We start from the raw sequence: 11,649 nt of genomic DNA on the forward strand, positions 1-11,649 counted from the left end.
CCCAGTGATGCTCAGGGGTTACTCCTGGCTCTGCACTCAGGAATTACTCCTGGCGGTACTCAGGGAACTATATGGGATGCTGGGAATCGAACTTAAGTCGGCTGCGTGCAAGGCAAATGCCCTACCTGCTGTGATATCGCTCCAGACATACATACTTTTGTATGTCCTTCCTTGCCATAAAACACCTTTTTCAGGTGTTGTTTTTTAGGGGTGTGTGTGTGGGGGCACACCCGTTACTGCTTAGGGCTTATTCTTGTTTCTGTACCCAGGGATCCTTCCTGATGGGACTTGAAAAGTATATGGGGTGCTAAGAATTGAATCTGAGTTGGCTGTGTGCAAGGAAAGCACCCTAAGTGGTGTACTAGCACTCCAGCTTCATTATTTAGTTTTTTGAGTCACATGTGACTGTGCTCAAGGTTTACTCCTGGGTCTAAACTGGGTTGTCAGTCCCATTAAGGCTCAGGGGACTGTACATGGTGCTGGGAATAAACCAAGGCTGGGCTGTGAGCAAGGCAAGTACCTACCTGCTCTACGGGCATAGTTTTTAGATTATTTTTAAGATATCTTAAAAGTATTGGTCATGGGCTTATTTTATTAATGTCTGTCCCTCTAACTAGATTATGAACTCTTGAATGTGAAAACTGTGTTTATTTTGACACTTATGTCCTAGTACCTTGCATATTGTCTGGCACAGGATACTAGAATAATGTATCATCAGGTATATTAATATAGGATAAGTCATAGGGGACTAATTAGTAATACCTAATGAATGAATATTTACAGAGAATAAATAAAAGGAGCTGATATAGAATGAGGAGGGAAATTGAGTTTTGAGGACAGTATTTCCAAAAGTTTAAGTAAATTTGATAAAGGAGATTAGTATGTTAAAGTTATTTACAAAAGGGGGCAGAAGTGATAGTACAGCAGTTAGGGTGTTTGCTTTGCAGGAAACTGACCCAGGTTCAATCTCTGGCACCCCATATGGTCCTTTGACCCTCATCGGAAGTAATTCCTAAATGCAGAGCCAGGAGTAAGCCCTGAACACTGCTGGGTGTGGCTCCAAACAAATTTTACAGAAAGATTTTAAGAACAGTGGAAAATTTGTATCCAAAATTTTAAATAATTATTTTTGTATTTTGTTTTCTCCATCTAATAAAAGAAAAATTGCAGAATGAGGACAGACTTTATTGTGTGTGTGTGTGTGTGTGTGTGTGTGTGTGTGTGTGTTACCTTGAAATGTTTTTGACCATTTGGAAAACAAGGATTAAATTGGAAAATGAAGAAACAAGTTATTGGTTTTTTTTTGAAGATCACATAAACCTACCTAACATTTTTCGCCTTGTGTGCTGGTTTTATTATTATTTTAATTTAGGCTCTGTGATTTACAATACTCTTAATAGTAATGTTTAGGCACAAACCTTACTACCCCTGCTCCCTCCCCCCACTCTTTCTTATCCTGCTACCCCCTAATTTTTGTCCTAGAGACCCATTCTCATGGTTTGTCTTATTTTAAAAGACATTCAAAAAATTCTTTACTATTTTTCTTTATGTCTCAATATATAAGCAGTTTTGATTTGGAAAAAAATCTCAAGAGAACCTCCCAGAGGTGAGGTTGCATTTTCATTACTACTGCATTAGGGAAAGGAGGACTTCAAATTCTCTGTTTCGGATGTATTTCAGAATCAGTTGTATTGCTATTCCCCCACCCCCTCCTTCTCCTAATAATTTTCTGCTAGGCTCATATACTAGATAGGTCATAAAAAGCAGGCCAATACATATTATATACTAATGATTTTTAATTTTCTGTAGGAATCCCTCTGAGATATTATTACTGAGCTCCCTCAGAGAAATGTGTGTCTGGGCTGTTAGCCAGAGATTTAAGTCAACCACTAAGTTTATTAAAAAGAAAATGGGTCCCTTAGGATAGTTGTAGGTATATGAAATGAATCTGAAAAGTAAAGTGGAGAAACAATTGAAGCGCAAATACTTGGCTTTTCCCCCCATTGCTCCCAGAGTTCTAATGAATGGGCCTTGATTCCAAAGTGCCCTTCATGAAGCTCAGGCCTAGTTGAATCTCAGGAAATAGAAAGCTTGAATCTGAGCAGCTTCTTCCTGAGAGATTCAAAGCAACAAGGAAGTAGCAAATCATTTTATTGATCGGAGCATCACTAGGGCGTCAAGACTGGAATGCCTTTGTGTGAGGAAAGAAAAAAAAGGTTGAACACATTATTAATTTGTGTTCCCTGAAACTTAAAGATGTTTGCTCCCTAAAACCACTTTTTTTTTTTTTTGCTTTTTGTTCACATCCGGCGATGCACAGGGGTTACTCCTGGCTCATGCACTCAGGCATTACTCCTGGTGGTGCTCGGGGGACCATATGGGATGCTGGGACTTGAACCCAGGTTGGCCCTGCTGTTGCTCCAGCCCCCACTTCCTAAAACCTTTAAGAAGGAGAAAGGAGAAAATTTGAAACATTGTGTTTTCAGAGGCCCCTGAAATATGTTTAAGACAAGTTTATAGTGGAATTATTTGAGTTTGATTATCAAACAATTAATAAAAATGAGAACATATTGGAGAATTAAGGTGAATGAAAAATTATTCTCTTAGAAATATTGTGGCAAACAATTCCTGATAAGTTTTTTATGCCCTGGTACTTTATAGCATATGTTAATAATTAGTATTTTATATTTTTTCTTAGATTTCACTAATGTAAAGTGCTAATACTTCCAGAGTACTATTAACCCACCCTCCATAATTCTTGTACTGTTGTTTCTTTGTTTTTTTTTTTCCATTGAGGGGCTATTTCCTGGTACTTGACTCACATTTCACAAATCTGATTAGTGGTGTTTTCAGACATAAACCAATCAGGAAAGGCAAATTCAAAACGGAGTGTTCATTACCTTAGATGCACTCTAGTGGTTAACCCAAAAGGAGCTTGAGAGATGGGCTTTGTTACAGCTGATTTGTGGTTTAATCTTTGCAGTTGCATTTAACTTTGATCTATGTTTTAAGAAGTCATTGCAATTTAGTGTTACCAAATGTGGTTAGTGCTTGAAGACAATGACTTTCTGCTTATGTTTTATCAGCTAGATACTTTTTCCTAGCCAGAAAGGAGATTTGTGTCCTTCCTATAATTTTTGTGATGCAGGGTGAGAGAAAGGCAATTCTTTTAAAAGAAATATTTACATTAAAAAATTATTGATAGCTTATTTTATTAGCCCAGAAACTGTAGGAAAAGGATTCTCAGCATAATTTTTGATGAATGGTTTCTCATTACATTAAATAAATCTCCAACTTGGGGATTAGTTCCATTATGAGAAGAGAGGAGGAAATATATATTTTATATGCTTCTCCAGAAACATTGAGTATTTGATTAAATTTTGAAAAATTATTTTAAAATACATGTCACATATATATCTATACTGTTAAATGTACATACAGATACTTTTACTAAATTATAAAATAGGACAGTGCTGCTTGAAGCTTGAAATAGGTTATTTTCTGAAAAATAAAATAAGTAACAGTTGACTAATTGGTGAGGAAATTGCATGGAAATTGTTATATTCATTCTTAGATATCTTTATATATTTTCACACATATGGTTTAAACTATAAAATTGGCTTTGGGAGAGCGAAGATCATTTCATCACTTCAAACATCAGCAGTTCTGAATTTAATCTAGACATGATTTATAGTCCCTATCCTAACAGGGAAAATTTCAAATATAATTTAAAATAGAGACATTTACAAGTGATGACTTTTCACTACATTTTCTTTCATGGAATTGAGAGTATATTTTCCCATCTTAATAATTTTCCTATGTGTATGCAAAAGAGCTAGTTTAAATTTCATTCTTTTCTTGGTTTTACAGCCTGAAAAATTCATTTATAGTTATACTTCTTGAGCCATAGTCTAATGCAAGTACAGTGTGTTAGAGAAATAATATTTATGTTATGAGTTTGCCTGAAAGAGGTAACATCCTAGGTTATACAAACTCGTATTACTAACAAATTTTTTCATGTAGGAGTACTGCTGTTTATTCAGCCACTGATTAGCTGATTGAATTGTGCATGAACTCCAACTTACTTTTTTTTCATTTTTTGTAATTTTATTTATTGCATCACTGTGAGAGCAGTTACAAAGCTTTCGGGTCTAAGTCTCGGTCATACAATGAAACACCTGTACCTTCACCAGTGCCCATTCTCCACCACCAAAAACCCCAGTATACCCCCATCCCACACCCTCCCCCTACCTGTGGGGCAGATGATTTCCACATTACTCTCTCTCTACTTTGATCACATTCAATATTTCAACACCAGACCCACCATTATTATTTGAGATTTTATCCCAACACTCAGATCTGTTGAAAAGGCAACAGTAGACAATTTGTGTTCTATTGTTGGTTATGAATAATATATGAGGTCGTGTGGCTGCAGTAGGGCCATGTGATTTTGAAATTCTGAAATTTTAACACTTAAATCTGGAGGGATTTCTGCCAAAAGCCATTGGGTTTTGAGATTTGCTCCTGAGTCTCTGGGATCATGGCCGTTGAGCAGCTTGATCAGGAGCCAGAGAGGCCGTTCGTGGGCGATGACTTGGGGTCTCATTGGGGTGGGGAGGACAGGCCCGGCTCCACCCCCATCCTGTGAGGCCCAACAAGTTTTGTCACTGCGGGGCCCAAGCCTGACTGTCCAATGGCCTCTGGAGGATGACGGCCACCGAGCTGCCAAGGGGGAGCAGGCGGAGTGACAATACCCTTTCTTCCCTGGGGTGGCCCGGCAACAGTAATGTACATACTGTGGGGTCCAGATGCATTTCTGCCAAAAGCCACTGGGTTTCGAGATTTGTTTCTGAGTCTCTGGGATCATAGTCGTTAAGCAGCTTGATCAGGAGCCAGAGAGGCCGTTCGTGGGTAATGACTTGGGGTCTTGTTGGGGTGGGGAGGACAGGCCTGGCTCCACCTCCATCCCGTGAGGCCCTGCGTGTCTCATCACTGGGGGCCCATACCTGACTGTCCAGTGGCCTCTGAAGGATGGCGGCCACTGGGCCACTGGCGGGAACAGGCCAAGGCACGAAACCTATTCCCACCTGGGTTGGCCCAGCACTGGTAACCTACTGTAGGGACCGGACGCATTTCTGCCAAAAGCTTCTGGGTTTCGAGATTTGTTTCTGAGTCTCTGGGATCATGGCCATTAAGCAGTTCAATCAGGAACCAGAGAGGCCATGCCTCCAATTATATGCTGAGCCGGAGGTGGTTTGTGGGTGTGTTTCCCACTTACCTAACTTTTGGCTGTTTACTTTCTTGGTAAACTTTGCCCCAAGTTTTTGGAGTCTGACCAAAGGCACAGCAGCAACTTTGGGGTATCTGGAAGTCTGAAGGTGCCATCAGGCTGCTGATGACTCGCCTCACAAGCACAGTTTGACCTGCTGGTGGCACCATGTCCCCTACTAACAAATTTTAAGTCAGTGAATATAAAACCACATTTTGATCCGTCATCAAAAGGATATGAGTATCTGTATCTTTATTTACTGTAGAAATAGAAGTGGGTGGAATTTTATTTGCACTTTTTCCATTTAAGCTATTGTTTGGAAACTGGAGAGACCAACAGTCTAGAGCAAATTGGAAATGAGCAGATCAGAAATGAACAAAAAGTTGTTTAGAACTCAGCTGAAGAGCCAATTGCTCTTGTTCATTCTGAGCTACTGTAGTTATCCTGAAAAATAAAATATACTTTTGAAAAATATATTTTTCATAAATATATTTTTCTGATATTATGTTGGTAATGGGCGCCATATCTTGCTGGTGCTTTGTGGGACCCTGCAGGGCCCAGGTTCAAACCCAGGACCTCACACATGCCAGGCATGTGCTCTACCACTTGCCTGGCCCAACAAATATATTCTTATACTGACTATGGAGAAAAATTGCAGCCAGAAGTTACATTAAACAGTAAAGTGCATGTTACAGATGAATTGATATGGTTATATTTTAATGAGAATAAATATATTTCTGATTTTTATATAGATATATCCCAATTAAGATGAAGGAAACTTTTAAAACTATAGTTCTTTGATTTATATATATCAAGTTGCAATAAATATCAATAAGATAAAGGTAAGGTAAAGGTAAAGGTAAAAAAATATCAATATATTTCTGCATTTTTTTTTAATCACATCCAGTGGTGCTCAGGAATGCTCCGTACTCTGGAATTACTCCTGGCGGTGCTTAGAGGATCATATGGGAAGCTGGGGATTGAACCCGCATCAGCCAAGTGCAAGGGAAACGCCCTACTCGCTGTACTATCTATCCTGCCCCCTCATTTTCCTCTTTTTATTTCTAAATGCAACTTTTACTTTTGTGCTGTGTAGTTATATAAATTTGTGTGCAATGTGTTACCGAGTACCTAAGTTCCAGGGCAAAGAAGTTTATTCACAGCCTAGCACTATCAGAGAGTCTTCTATGAAGATTGCTTTGTGAGAGCTGTTGTACAGTGTGCATTTGAATTCTGTCAGGTGCTACTGGGTTTTCCAGTAGACAAAGCTTTGTTTTTCTCTAACCAGAAGACCCTTGCAATATAAATGATTTTAGTCTTTTAAATTGAATGTATTTTAAACTGAATTTTCTTTCCTCCTTTCCTTCTCTTTGTGGCTTCTGTTATGACAGAGGGTCACACACTTGGTCACTGTGGTCACATGCTTTATGGGGCTGTGGTGTTTGTCGGGGATTGCACACTTCATTGCAGTGCTTGCATCCTTGGTCGCAGGACACCACAGACGGCTTGTTTCATTTTGAAACAAAGGATCCCAAACACTGGGGGTCCAGGGATCACACTTCAGTGTGCTGGGGATTGAACTCACTGGCCCCATCAGGCTTATGCTTGTAAAGCCTGCACTATTCCTGAGCTATTTTTAACCCTATTGACTCTATTTTATAGTATCAAAAGCTTCTCAGATCAAAATACAAGCCTTTTATTTGAAAACATAATGGGAAGTCCTTCTAGAAGAAACTCTTAGGAAATAACTTTAAAAATCCTTACCAAGTTTTAGCTGAAGCTTTCTCTAAAAATACAATTATAGGGTCTGCTTTTGGAAGTTAGAGCACTGCCCTGCTGAAAGCGATAGCAATCCGTTAGAAAAAAGTCCTCTGATGACCTCTGATTAAGATCCTTTCCCTTTCGATGGTATTGATGGGCTCAGTACACATATGATGACCTGATCCATTTGTAGGAAGGAGGTGGCAGCACAGTCAAACCTTTAGGAAACCTGCTAGTAACTTAAAAAAAAAAAAACCCAAAAAACATTCTGTTACATTTAGAATTCAAGGGCTCTGTAATTTAGGAAAACACAATCCCTGCTCACCACTGGCTATCTTGAAAGGGAAATTTACTCTCCTCATTAGAGCCTCATTCCTCTAATGGTGATTAAAACTGGGCTGGGAGCCCAAAGTAATAAAAACAGTCTTAGGGCCTTTTCACTCACCCTAGTCTGAGCAAAGCAACTTTGGGGGTTTTATGTCTTGAAAAATACACAATATCCACATGATTAAATGCTCTTCAGCCTTTTATTCTTTTTTCCAACCATGGGCTGCACATTTCGGCCTTAATTTTGCCAGCTGTTCTCTTAACCCATTACCTAAATATTGCTCTTGAATGCAATTTGTCTGGATACAAAGTCTTTTCCCGTTTTCTTTATGACAGCTTATCTTTCTCATGCTAAACTCGGTGTCTGGGTTTATTCGAAAAAAGTGAAGTCTGTGGAGACAAATATCAAAATGATTTTTTTAAATTCCACATATATTAAGACAAGCCTTTTTTCCCCTCCTGTCCTAATTGAATTCAGTCAAACTTAAAAAAAAAAAAAGCTTTGTCACAAAGATTGACTGAGCGATTTTTCTTTTTAAACGAGGCCAAGTCTTGTTGGCACCCACAATGAAGACCATACCGTGCGAGGGCAGACTGCCAGCAGGTTTAAGGTTCAAGGCCAGGGTTTGACACCGTCTGCTCAAAGCTTCTTCCAGAGTCCTGCAGGGCAGCGCCTCACAAGCCGGTGTGCAGTCTGCTCACACCACTGTTATTCCCTCTGCTTTGCAGAAGGAAGATTTGCAAAAAAAAGAATGCAGGCCATTCATTTTCTCTCATACAAAAAGAAAAAAATACTGGAACTGGTGGAAGCTAGGTGAAAGGTCTGCAATAACCTGTCCCACTTTTGCAACTTCTCCTGAAGCTTTAACTGTTTCAAAATAAAAACATGTTTGAAAATAAATAAAAGGGTGTGTGTGTGTGGGGGGGGGTTGGTTGGTAGCCAGAACAATTATGTATGAAGAAACCAAACCATAATACCCAAGTATAACTCTGCAATTTAAAAAAACGAAAAGTAAAGCAAATTTTTATTTTTCTTTTTCCATAGGCTATGTCTTGTGAGGCTTAGTCTATGCCTAATACATTTTACAGTTGCCCTTAGCAAAAGAATGAAAAGCAAGGTTATTCTTTCACCAAAGTGAAGTGGGTTTTATTTTTTTATTTTTTTAAATTAATTTATTTTTTTATTAGTGAAACACCATGAGGTACAGTTATAGACTTACAAATTTTTGTGCTTGGGTTTCAGTTATACAATAATCAAGTACCCATCCCTCCACCAGCGCCCATCCTCCACCACCACGGGTCCCAGCATCTCTCCCACCCCCCATCCCCCCAATCCCACCCTGCCTCTGTGGCAGGGCATTCCCTTTTGTTTTCTCTCTCTCTCCTTTTGGGTCCTGTGGTTTGCAAGAGAGGCATTGAGTGGCAATCATGTTTGGTCTATAGTCTGCTTTCAGCATGCTTCTCCCACCCTGGGAGAATCCTCACAACACCCTTTATTTGTTGCTCTCTTCTCTATCTGAGCTTCCTTTTCCCCTAGCACGTGTGGCTGGCCTCCAAGTCATGGAGCAAAATTCCTGGTACTAATCTCGGCCACTCCTGGGTGTTAGTCTCCCATTTTGAATCTTTCTGTGTCTATCCCGCTCTGTGAAGTGGGTTTTAAATGGCTACCAAAATCTGTTTCCATTTTTATCTCTTTGCATTTCTTTCCTTCCCATCTTTCTCCTTTCCTCCTCTACACCTCTGTTCATTCTGATCTTTTTGACATCAGACATGTTGCTCGATTGCTCTTATTTTGTTACATGAGGAAAAATACCTCTCAGGGTCAAGTTTTGCAGAGTGTGATTAGGATCAGCGAAGTGTGGAGAGAAGTGTACAAGGAACAGACAAGCAAATGGTAGCTAACATGCCGTTATTGCTGTAGTTTTCTGTGAGGGAGAGACATCAGTTTCAGTGGTTAGAAGCCTGGCTTCAAAATCCAGCTGCCAGGCACCTTCTTTGTGACATTGTAATTGGCCCCTCTGCATGATTCTTGGCCAGCCAGACTGGAGGTTTCATTCAAAGGTTCAAGGATGCAGTGCTCCTCCGACCTGGCGATGTTGTGGTTTCTTACCAGTGCCACACTTAACAGTGCTCCAGAACCACCAAGGCTGCACCCAGCAAAGCTCAGGCAACCCTGTGGTCCTGGAGATTAAACTGGACCAGGCCTTTACTATCTCAATTGTTCCTAAATCTTTTTATTTATTTATGAGTAAATAAATAAATTTATCTCTGGAGTGATAGCACAGCAGGTAGGGCGTTTGCCTTACACATGGCTGACCCGGGTTCTATTCCTCTGTCCCGGCAAGCTACCAAGAGTGTGCCACCCGCACAGCAGAGCCTGGCAAGCTCCACGAGGCTTATTTGATATGCCAAAAACAGTAACAACAAGTCTCACAATGGAGACGTTACTGGTGCCTGCTTGAGCAAATTGATGAACAATGGGAGGACAGTGCTACAGTGCTGTTTATTTATTTTGGGGGTCATACCCGGCGATGCTCAGGGGTTACTCCTGGCTTTGCACTCAGGAATTACTCCTGGTGGTGCTCAGGGAACCATATGGGATGCTGGGAATAGAATCTGGGTCGGCCGCGTGCAAGGCAAATACCTGCTGTGCTATCTCCCCAGCCCCTCCTAAATCTTTTTAAAAGTGGGTGACCATTATTAATCTACTTCATAAGCGTATTAAAAAATCATGTGACTCAGTACATTTACAGAGTTCAGAAGAGTTCTGTATCAGATTACTCATTGAGTACTAGCTTATTGTCCTCTCTGAAGGCAATTGTTTAGCACTAAGAAGTGCTCGAGATGTTTCTGGATAGTTGAAATGTGTTAAGAAACCTCACTTGAGAAGACATGGACTGCGAACAGTCAGGCTCTCGTGGACACCCAGTATTTTGCAGCTACTTAACCTCTCCCATTGCACAGTTTATTTTCCAAGCCCCAGTTGGCCAGGCCCATGTAAATAATTTAGTTTCTGTTGGTGTTTATCATTCATTATTAAGATGCCAAGTTGCAGCAGCTGCTATCTTCAATTAATTAGATGGTTCTACATTTTTACTTTGTTGGTCTTTGTTCCTGTTTTTTTCTCCAAATTTAATTCTCTAAATATAGTTTTAAAAATATTTTGATGCTCTGGGACGTTTGCCTTGAAAATTGAAGGAGTTGCCCATATTTTGACTTGTTATCCTCCTTCTGAGCGGAATGAAATTCAGTCAGCTGCAGAGACTAGATGAGAGTGAGGGCAACTTTGTAAAGAAGTGTTTAGCCCATACTCAGCCGTGCAGCACTGCTTAATTGATTTGTCTTCACTGAAGCAGTTTAATTAATTGAAAAGCAATTAATTGAAGTTTGTAGATGTTTGAATTGGGATTGGAGAGTTAGTACAAGGGTTGAGGCTTTTGCCATGCTTGAAGCTGGCTCCAGTTCACTCCCCAGCATTGTATAGGGTCCATTTACCACTACTGGAAGTAAGCACTAAGTCTAGCTGGTTGCGGCCTAAAAGGAAAAGAAAGAAAACATATTTTCTGAATCCTGAGGAAGATTTCTTTTCTTTCTCTCTCTTTCTTTCTTTCTTTCTTTCTTTCTTTCTTTCTTTCTTTCTCTCTCTCTCTCTCTCTCTTTTTTGCTTTTTTGGGTCACACCAGGTGATGTGCAGGGGTTATTCCTGGTTCATGTACTCAGGAATTACTCCTGGTGGTGCTTGGGAGACCATATGGGATGCTGGGAATGCAACCCGGGTTGGCCGCATGCAAGGCAAGCACCCTACCCATTGGGCTATCACTCCAGCCCCTATTTTCAAGGTATACAAGCACAAGATTTTTTTAAAAAAATTTTATTGAATCACCATGAGATAGTTACAAGCTTTCATGTTTGGGTTACAATCACACAATTATCAGACACCCATCTCTTCACCAGTGCATATTCCTTTCCACCAGTATCCTCAGTATACCTCCGCCTTTCCTACCCTCCCCCTGCCTCCATGGCAGACATGATTCCCCACAGTCTCTCTCTACTTTTGGGCATTATGGTTTGCAATACAGACCCTGAGAGGTTATCACGTTTGGTCCTTTATCTACTTTTATGCACACATCTCCTATCCTGACTGATTCCTCCAGCCATTTTTTTCTTAGTGATCCCTTCTCTATTCCAGCTGCCTTCTCCCCTTTGCTCATGAGTCAGGCTTCCAGCTATGGAGCAATCTATCTGTCCCATGTATCTACTATCCTTAGGTGTCAGCCTCATGTTATGTTGCT

The sequence above is a fragment of the Sorex fumeus genome, unplaced genomic scaffold (assembly GCF_029834395.1).
Source record: "Sorex fumeus unplaced genomic scaffold, SorFum_2.1 ptg000014l, whole genome shotgun sequence".
NCBI classification, from domain to species: domain Eukaryota; kingdom Metazoa; phylum Chordata; class Mammalia; order Eulipotyphla; family Soricidae; genus Sorex; species Sorex fumeus.